Source organism: Myodes glareolus, chromosome 2 (assembly GCF_982192425.1).
Source record: "Myodes glareolus chromosome 2, mMyoGla1.1, whole genome shotgun sequence".
NCBI lineage: Eukaryota > Metazoa > Chordata > Mammalia > Rodentia > Cricetidae > Myodes > Myodes glareolus.
Window position 1 is genome coordinate 6,746 of NC_142027.1, and position 9,824 is coordinate 16,569.

Consider the following 9,824-nt stretch of genomic DNA (forward strand, 5'->3'; position numbering starts at 1 on the left):
TCTTATTGGCTAACACTTACGTATTATTTTAACCCATTTCTATTAATCTGTGTATTGCCACAAGGCTGTGGCTTACCAGGTAAAATTCCCAGGGTCTGTCTCTGGCAGCTCTGTGGCTTCTCCCTGACTCTGCCTTTCTTACTCCCAGAATTCATTTTCATTTTCCCCGCCTAAGTTCTGCCCTATCAACAGGCCAAGGCAGTTTTTTTATTCATTAACCAAGAAAAGCAACACATAAGGAGTTGGACCTCCCAAACCAGATTAGTATTATTTAAATTTACCCTAGGTCTCTGCACTATCTAGTCACTGGTTTCTGGTCACCAAAGCAATATTGGAAATGGGGTCCTTCTCATGCAGTGGACTTTAAGTCAAATCTTTTATTGGTTGATTTCTCCCATGAGCTTTGTGCCACCGTTGTACTAGCATATCTTGTAAGCAGCCCACCATTGTAGATAAAATGTTTGGGGCTGACTTGTTCTTTGTTTCCCTAAGCAGTGTCAATATGGGTTTTATTTCAGGGAATGGGATTCAAATCAGTTGTGGGTTGGTGTCTTCTACAAACTTTGTGCCACCATTGCTTCAACATATCTTGTAGGCAGCATACCATTTTAGAAAAAGGTTTTGTGGCTAGCCTATTGAATCCATTTCCCTTTTTACAGCTTGCAGAGCATGTTTTCATACAAAAGATACTGAAACATAGGGTGAAAATTCTCAGTAGGCACCAAGTCAATACCTCCATATCTAATGAATTGTGTAGCTATTGAAAGTAAAATTCTTCTGTTCTATTTTAATTATTTTCATTAAGATTGCCACAGTTTTTACTTTCAATTAACAGCATCATTTTTACTCACAAATTTTTTAATAAAATATTTGGAATGTCTGTATATATATTTATATGTATGCATATAAAAACCAAGCACTATTCACACACTAAAATATTATTTCTAACAAAATTCAGTTGTATAGACAAGAGAAAGAACAAATAGATTTTAAAGATGTAAGAGGGAAAAGAAACTCAAGATCTGGAATATTTCCTTAGTTTCTATGGAGGAGCTTACCATGAAGCAGATATGTTTTCAAGATAATGAGTTATACCTAGAATGTTTAGGGCATTTGACTATCAGCAACATTTTCACATTTTTAATTTGACTTCTTTTACAATGACTTGGAGATGAATAGTTAAGTCCTTTATTATAAAGTTTCATAAGTTCATACAGATTTCCAACAATTTGTATTATCAGATACTTTTTAAAAAGGTTAACACTACATGAGTAAGTAATATAGAATTATGTCTCAAGACTCTAAAATTAATTCAATGAATAATTTCTTTTTTCAGTTATGTGATATCACCAATTTTCATACATGATGTATTGGTCCATCATCTTCTGAACCTTCATCATTTACTGGTGCCTTTGTCAAGATACCACATTCACATAGGACCAAATAAGAAAATGCTTTTGTGTTAATTCAGAGAAGGAGAACAGAAAGAACAGCTGTGAGTGCTACTATAACTAAGATAAACAATCTCACAGTCATAAAGTTGATTCCATGGAGACATCATGGGTCTTGGAATATATGTCTTTTAATATTCCAGATTAATCATTCTTGATTTGTTTGGTCTTATATTTCAATTAGAAAATCAGACAAATGAAATAGCAACAATGCCATATACTATTGACAAGGAGATTGAGACCAGGACATGAGAAATTCTTTTGGTTTATTCTTGCATTTACCGATAATAAGCTTAGTTTTATAACATTTTGGTTATACTTTAAAGTGAAATAAAAGTGAAAAAATTAATTATATATACACACAAATATATCTTATATATTACTAGACATTTCCTACAAAATTTTCTTTTGTGAAGAATAAGTTATATGAGGTAATTATATATTTTGTAGGTTTAAACAAGTTTAAAAGGTAGCCTGTATTTTGTTATGTACACCTAAGTGTACATTTGCCTCTTCTCTTGGTATATAAGGAAATTCTCTGACAAGTATTGTGGACTACTCAGCACTGGTTTCATACTCACATTGAGTTTATAAATGTTATAAAATGACCTTTTATAGTCACTCCAAGAGCTGATAATTCTGTTACATTATACTTGTCCTCTCATACAAGTGGGTGAATTCATAGCCAAAATTTAAAACATGGTTTCTTTAAAAGTTTCATAATACTATTTTCCACAATGTATGTTATACAACTATATGTTTCAATTTTCTAATATTTTATTTTTACAGTAATAGAACTAATCAAAATAATTTACATAAGCATATACTATTTTCTTGATGTAAATATTATAAACATATAAGAAACATTTTAACAATTGGTAATTTGTTTGACTAAAGTTTATTTTTGCTGTCTTCTTGATAATCATGCAAAACCAGAGTTTTGTTACTGAGTTCATAATCTTGGAACTTTCTCAGAACCCAAAGTTGAGAAAATACTGTTTGTTGCATTTTTGTTGGTTTAACTTGCAACTATAGGAGGCAACATGATAATTGTGGTGACCATTATCTACAAACCTGCACTACTGGGATGTCCTATGTACCTCTTCTTGGCATTTCTGTCCTTCCTGGATGCATGTGTTTCTTCTACTGTTACACCTAAGATGATTGTAGACTTTTTATGTGAGAAGAAAACTATCTCTTTTGAATGTTGCATAACACAATTATTTTCAGTCCATTTCTTCTCAGGGGCAGAAATGATTGTGCTGGAAGCCATGGCCTATGACCGCTATGTGGCCATTTGCAAGTCCTTGCACTACTCTTTCATTCTTACCCGGAGACTGTAGTATTTTGGTGGCAATATCGTGGGCAGGGGACTTCTTGCATTCTATCATACAAATTACGTTCACATTGCAGCTGCCTTTATGTGGACCCAATGTCATTGATCAGTATATGTGTGACTTGTTTCCATTGCTGAAGCTTGCCTGCACTGACACACATATATTTGTTCTTTTGGTGTTTGCCAATAGTGGGGCTATCTGCATCATAATTTTCTCCTTATTAATTGTCTCCTATGGCATTGTCTTGTTCTCTCTGAGAGCCCACAGTTCTGAAGGGCGACATAAAGATCTTTCCACTTGTGAAGCCCATGTTACTGTTGTGGTTTTGTTTCTTGTTTCATGCATATTAATATATGCTAGGGATACATCTGCATTCTCTTTTGAGAAAAACACACTTATGTTTGTCAATGTCCTGACACCATTGCTAAATCCTATGGTGGTGCGGGAGAAATGTCTGTATTCTGTCAATCATATTTTCAATAAACGCTGATTGGCCAGGCAGGAGGTGTAGGTGGGAAAACCAGACAGGAAGTGGAAATAATGCAAGGAGATCAGGAGAATTCTGGGGAGGAGGAAGTTGATTCCTCCCACTCCTGCCCAGATCACCGAAGCAGCAGGATGTGAGCTGCCCCACTGAAAAAGGTACTGAGCCACATGGTTAAAATAGATCAGAAAAATGGGTTAATGAAGATGTTAGAGTTAGCCAGTAAGAAGCCTGACCTAACGGGCCAATCAGCTTTATAACTTATAGAGATCTCTGTGATTTTTCTCTGGGACTAAACAGCTAGGGTACTGGGCGGGACAGAAAAATGCAAACAAGACAGCCCTTCATGTTACACTATGGTCTACATGTTTAGGAATAAGGAAATGATAAATGCCATAAGAAAAATGTGGAAGAGATTTAAAGTGATATTTGTTAAATTTTAATATTACTTTCACACTGTTTTGGAGAAGAATCAAGAACTAAGGACATTTCTATGTCAACATGAGCATACGAATTTCCAGAACTGATGTCAAAATCTGAGCATGGAAGTACACATCTTTCTAGTAAATAGGAGATTTATAGATCCCGGAGTTTTATTTTGCTGCAGATATATTCAAGAAAGAGTAAGTTGAAGTTTCAGTAGAGACTTGCCTTAAGAAAATAAGGTAAAATGCAATAAATGCTCATAGTCAGTCCCTTATTTTGGTTCTGCATGAATTTTCACAGATACAAACACCATTCACACTGCATGTATACTACATGTGTACCATACACACATATATACACACTACACACACACACACACACACACACCCCAATATAACAAATAAAAACACACTGATAATGTAAAGAATAAAGAATTATTGGGCAAATAAAATACTAATTTTTATAAAGAAATAACATCATTTGATACAGAAGACTATAAGAGTGAAAATATGAATATGTTTCTAGGTTCATATTTTTATTCTGGATTGGCTACTCATCATTGTTAAATAAAAATAAAGGTAGTTCAATTTTATCCTCTCATTTATTTAATTACACATTTGAAACGTTTCAACTACTTGACTGCTTTCTATTAATGCTATGTTTCACTTAACAAATTTGATTGACAAAATAAATGTGTATTTGGACATGAAAAAATATAAAAACTATTCCAAGAGAAAACAGGTTTCTAAGTGACATATTGGGACTTCAGAACCTAGAAAAGCAGAAAGAGAGAGAGAGAGAGAGGAAGAAAGAAAGAGAGAGAGAGAGAGAGACCCAGAATAGCTAATCTCTATGTATTCCTACCTTTTAAGGTGGATCCATTCATGTCTGGAGGAAAACACCAGTTACTTCTTCAATTTCCTGACCAGTAAAGTGCTTGAGATCAGCTGTAATTTCTCTTGAATGATGTAACTATCTGGTTCCAATGAGTTCTTGGACCCTGATTAAATAAATAACTGATAATGCCCCACAAGCACTTCTTGCTGTACTCAAATGCTTGTGGGGCATTACTGTCCTAGTCACAGCTTTACAATAACAGTGATATAGTGAATATGAAAGTAGAAGCCAGAGCAAGCAGATTTAAAATTAGTTTCCAAAATGTCAGTTTATTTTGATTTATTACATGATTTTAATATTCTTATTTTTGAGTGCACAGATGATAGCTACATTTTTAAACTTATGAGTAATGGTTATTAAAATTGAGTTGGGTGGTGGTGGCAGCATACGCCTTTAATCCCAGCACTCAGGAGACAGAGGCAGGCAGATCTCTGCTATTTCGGGGCAAGCCCAGTCTACAAGAACTAGTTCCAGGACAGACTCCAGAGAAACCCTGTCTCAAAAAACAAAAAGATTGTTAAAATTTAGATACTTTTATTTTTCTTCATGTTTAAGTTTTTTTACATTCATATTGTCAAGAGGAATTTGCAGAAAATTAACTTACTGTTAAATACCTTCTGTTCAGAATCAACAGCAGTAGCAAGTAACTGAATTTTATGGTTAAAAAATGCTAACTATTGATAGTGTTTGTTTTTCATTGATTTTAACCACTAGAGATAAAACACATGAAATTACAGTAGACACGTGAGACTTCCCTTTGGGAAAAAGATACAGAACTAAGATTTGGTGCATCAGTTAATGATTAAAGAAACCACAGAGGAAGTTTCAAAATATGTTGATATCATAATAAACAACAGAAACATTAGTTTTAGGATTAGTTTTAAGAAGAACAAGACTGAGACTGAATTCTCGATGTCTCCCCCTGCTTTTGTGCCTGTCTGTAGTTTGAGGTGACTGATGTGTCTGCTGTCTGTTGTGTGTGTCTGAACTGTTTGTCTTTAGTTCTGTCTTATGTGTTGTGCATGTTTTGGTTCCATATCTGTATCAGTCTCCTCTGTGTCTGTTCCTGTGACTGAGAAAAAGGTTTGCTCTATGTCCATTGAAAAGCAGAGAAAATGTGGTGTGGGAAAGAGATAAGAGAATCTTTACAACAGTCTTTAACAGGGATTTAAAAGGGAGGAAGTTGCTTTACTGACTCCAGCTGATCCAGAAGGACATTTCTAACTGCAAGTGTATGTTATCAGTCTAAATGAACCTGCTTTTCCAGTATTTAGGTAATTTTTTTATTTGTTTCAGTTTGTTTTCAACCTTTCGGCTGCTTTCAGGAAATAGTTATCACAACACAGACATACATTATTCTGGCTCAGGAATGTGGAATGGTATATTAATATAGTAGGAAATTTATGAATTTATATTAGATTTGAAAAAAATTTTAGATGGGAAATATGTATAGTAGTTTACATTTTTGTCTTAGAGGGAAATTAAACTTAAATAACCTCAGTACATACTAGGATAGAAGGTTAAATGTATAGTCAAGTGTTTTCAAAGATTATCATCTTTCTTTCAGATCGGGGAAAAGTTTAATCTCTTTGGGATTAAGAAAGTGTGGGCTACAATAAAGCATTTCCATTTTAAGGGTCTGTTGATATAAAGTTGGTATCAGAAAGAAGAAAAGCAAATAATATGGATAATTGATAAAAAGAGGTGAGGTTGTTGCTTTGGAAAAAAAAGAAAACTGTTGGAAAGAATATGATTCAGTATTCTAGCAAAGTATGTTGAAGGTGAAATTTGGAGTGGATCATTATTTTAGAAGCTTGGAAAGCCAGCAACTGAAAGAAATGAAGACAGTAGAGGGCTGTCTCATGAGGTCTCCAGAGGAGATAAAGACTACCTCATGAAACATAAAATTTTCTTTCCTGTGACATATTTATCAAGAATCTTGCTTCATTCTGTCCATGTTCTATATTTGAGTGAAGTTGAGTTCAAAGATAATGAACAAATTTATTTGGCAGAAGAGATTTTTGAACCAGAGAATATCCAGGTTCTTTCTAGGCTACATTTTATTAGCATAGTATTCACTAAAGAGAGCAGAATATTTGGACAAAAACAGTAATTTGTCAAGTAAGAAAAGAGGTCTGTTTACTTAAATTTCACAGCAAAATGTGTGCTTCCAAAATGGTTATATTTGCTAAACAGTAACATCCTTTTCTGAACTGTGATAGCGAGAAATTAGCCCTAAGTGTATGACTCCATCCCTGAATTGAACATATCATAATGATCCTCTACTAGTGTTCATACAAGCAACTCTAATGTCATTGGGTCAAAATAATAAACAGAAATATAGAAGGACTATTTGGGAAGAAGATCACAGGGATAGGAAGAGAATAATAGAGGGTGATATATGGCTATTTTGATACATCATATATATGTTCATACATATTGTCAAAAAATAAAAATGAAACAAAAATTCAAAGAGATAATAGAGACATTGCTATTAATACTGTCTATACTAATCTTTCTTCAAAAATATTATTATATTATTCATATTTTTGTAGATTAATAGGTAGACCCTTATGACAAAAATCATCTGTTACAGTGGAAGAACATACAGGAATTTAACTTAAATTCTACACATAGATGCTGTATCCCATCCATTATACAACTATTCTGTCACTCGACAGGGTGGTATACAAAAACATCTTTAAAAAAACTCCCTGAAGTGTTTCTTCAGGATGACTTTTTGTGTAAATAGAAGCATGAATGCTCTACCTAGTGAAAAAGTATGCAATATTGTTCCCCAGCCACTAATGGGGCATAAAATTGTTCAAACCCTAAGAGAGCAAAGTCTCAGAGGGAGATCTCCTCTCAGAGAACTCAAATTAAATTCCAGTTGCAGTTAAGGAGGGATTTTCTTTCTTTTATCCTTAAAATGTGATTAAGACTATATGAGATGAACATTAAGAGCATTTTCCTTCTTCATAGATGTAGACCTTAGATGGGAAGGAAGAGTTGACTATAAACATTGCCTTTTTGTCGCCACTGAATGGACTATCACAATAGAGAATAAGCATTGGAAATCTCCTGATTTTTCACCAAAATATCACATGGTAAGACTCATGAACACAATTTTACAATTTTAGAGATGGGTTTTTGATTGTGAAAAATTACTTTAAATTGTGTTTGTTTGTTTTTGCTCAGGTTATTATGTGATTAATGAAAGCAGTAAGGTTTTTAATTCATAAATGGGTTTTTCAGGGCACTGCTTGCCTATATCTTTTTTTAATGTCAATTTTATGACCAAAATCCAAACATGAAGAATTTTTAGTAAAAGTAAAATATGAGGAGTTCAAAATATATCACTTAAAAGTAGTAACACCTAATAAATAGTGATTGTTAAACAATATTTTTCTTCCTTCCCTTTACTTTTTTCACTTTTTCTTTCCTTCCCCTCCTCCCTCCTTTTCCACCTTCCCTCCTTTCATTGATGACCCTTGTTTGCTTTCTTGCTCAGCATTTCTTCTTCCCCTTGACTTTTACTTTTTTCATGCTTAATGTGATGAAGCAAATTTCACCTTTTTATCTCTATGTAGAAATCAAGTAATGTAGAAAGCATCAATGCTTTGCATTTTATATTTTCTTTGCAATACTATCTTATTTGCTTTTCTAACAGCGTATTTATTTAAAGTGAATAAAAAATTGCCTTTTCTACATTTGAATAAAAATGTGATAGGCTTTGAGATTGAATAAGCAACCCTGGTCATGGTACATTGAAGTGTTGTGCTAAACTCCGTACAATACTGCAAACAAATATAAAATGTATTTTTTTACACTGCTACACAGTAACAAATGATTCAAGAAAGGCATTGTGGACTCAGTAAGGTCACAAAAGTAATACCACAATTTAAGTAAACTTAATTTTCCCCAAGCACTAGGCTTCTACCTCAGAAAAAAAATCTTAGATGAAGTTCAGAACTACTGTAGTGATTTTAGTCCTGGCCTGAAACCTTAAGTGTCCAAATTACCAAGTCATTCAAAGAGAGGTTTCAGAATCAATTCTGAAGGAGCTGATTAGAAACAGTGGAATGTCCATTTTTCTACGTTTCAGAAATAGCGAGACAATGAATGTTTGGACATGTAGGGCACTCTGCGGAGCAGTCATGAAGAGAGGGAATGCATTGTTACCCAAAGAGAAAGTATTTCTTAAAGAGCTGCTGAAAGGAGTTTCCATTGCAATACTTCTAAATGAACAGTATTTTATTGGTATTTAACAGTATGAAATGAAAATATGAGTGGCTTGATGAGTGAAATTTACCATAAAGATAATTTCATGTAAGATTTTTATTTGCTACCATTGGTGATAACATTAATTTGTAATATAATCAAATCAGCTTCCTAGAATGATAGTTCTGCTAATCCCTGCAGCTGCATTGAACGTCATTCACACTTTCTATTAACAAAGAAATCTTGTTACCTTTATACAGTTTGAATGTACTCCAGTGGTTCAGTTGTTTGCTGCATGGTGCTTAAATACACAGATTTGCATGATAATTAATTTTAATGCTATCAAGCATGGGAAGGGAATAGTGGAGGAATGTGCACAGTTGAATAAAAGGAAGAAGATTTTCCAATGTCATTCCACAAGGAGATGGCACAGAGACCACAGTTCCTTTTGTGGTAGCCATGGAAAAGATCAGGAACAGCCTTTGAATATTCAACTATGTGACTAGGGTAAGAAGGGCATGAGATATTTCAGGAAAAATACTGGTACAGCCAGTTGGTCCTTGTATGAATATATGGATTTGAAAATCAAGATTGTAGAGGGGTGGGATAGGGTTTTCTCTGCATTATGGTCACTTAAGGCAAAGTTATAATTGCTCAAATCATTAATATGAGATGTTATACTGCCAGCATATGAGTTCACTCCTATGGTGAATGACCTACAAACTTCACAACCTTTTCAAAACTTCAACGAAAATTAATTTTTGTGGGTTGTAATTTGGATGATTAATTTGAAATATTCCATAATAGTAGCAACTTATATATTATAAGATATATAATTTTATCATTCACTTTTATATTGTAAAGTATAGTAACACAATCACTAAATGGTCATGTGATTTTTCTTGAATTTCTGACATGATCTGTGAAAATGCTTCATATTTGAAGTCTTCACATTAATAGTGTTTCATTCATGTGATGTAATAGTGAGTTGTAGTTTTGTTATCTACA

The 9,824-nt window shown here is 33.6% G+C and overlaps 1 pseudogene; it reads left to right on the plus strand.

The window, feature by feature from the left end:
* Positions 1-2,375: 2,375 nt before the first annotated feature.
* LOC148122816 (olfactory receptor 4C15-like) lies at positions 2,376-3,715 on the plus strand (annotated as a pseudogene).
* The last annotated feature ends 6,109 nt before the right edge of the window (positions 3,716-9,824 follow it).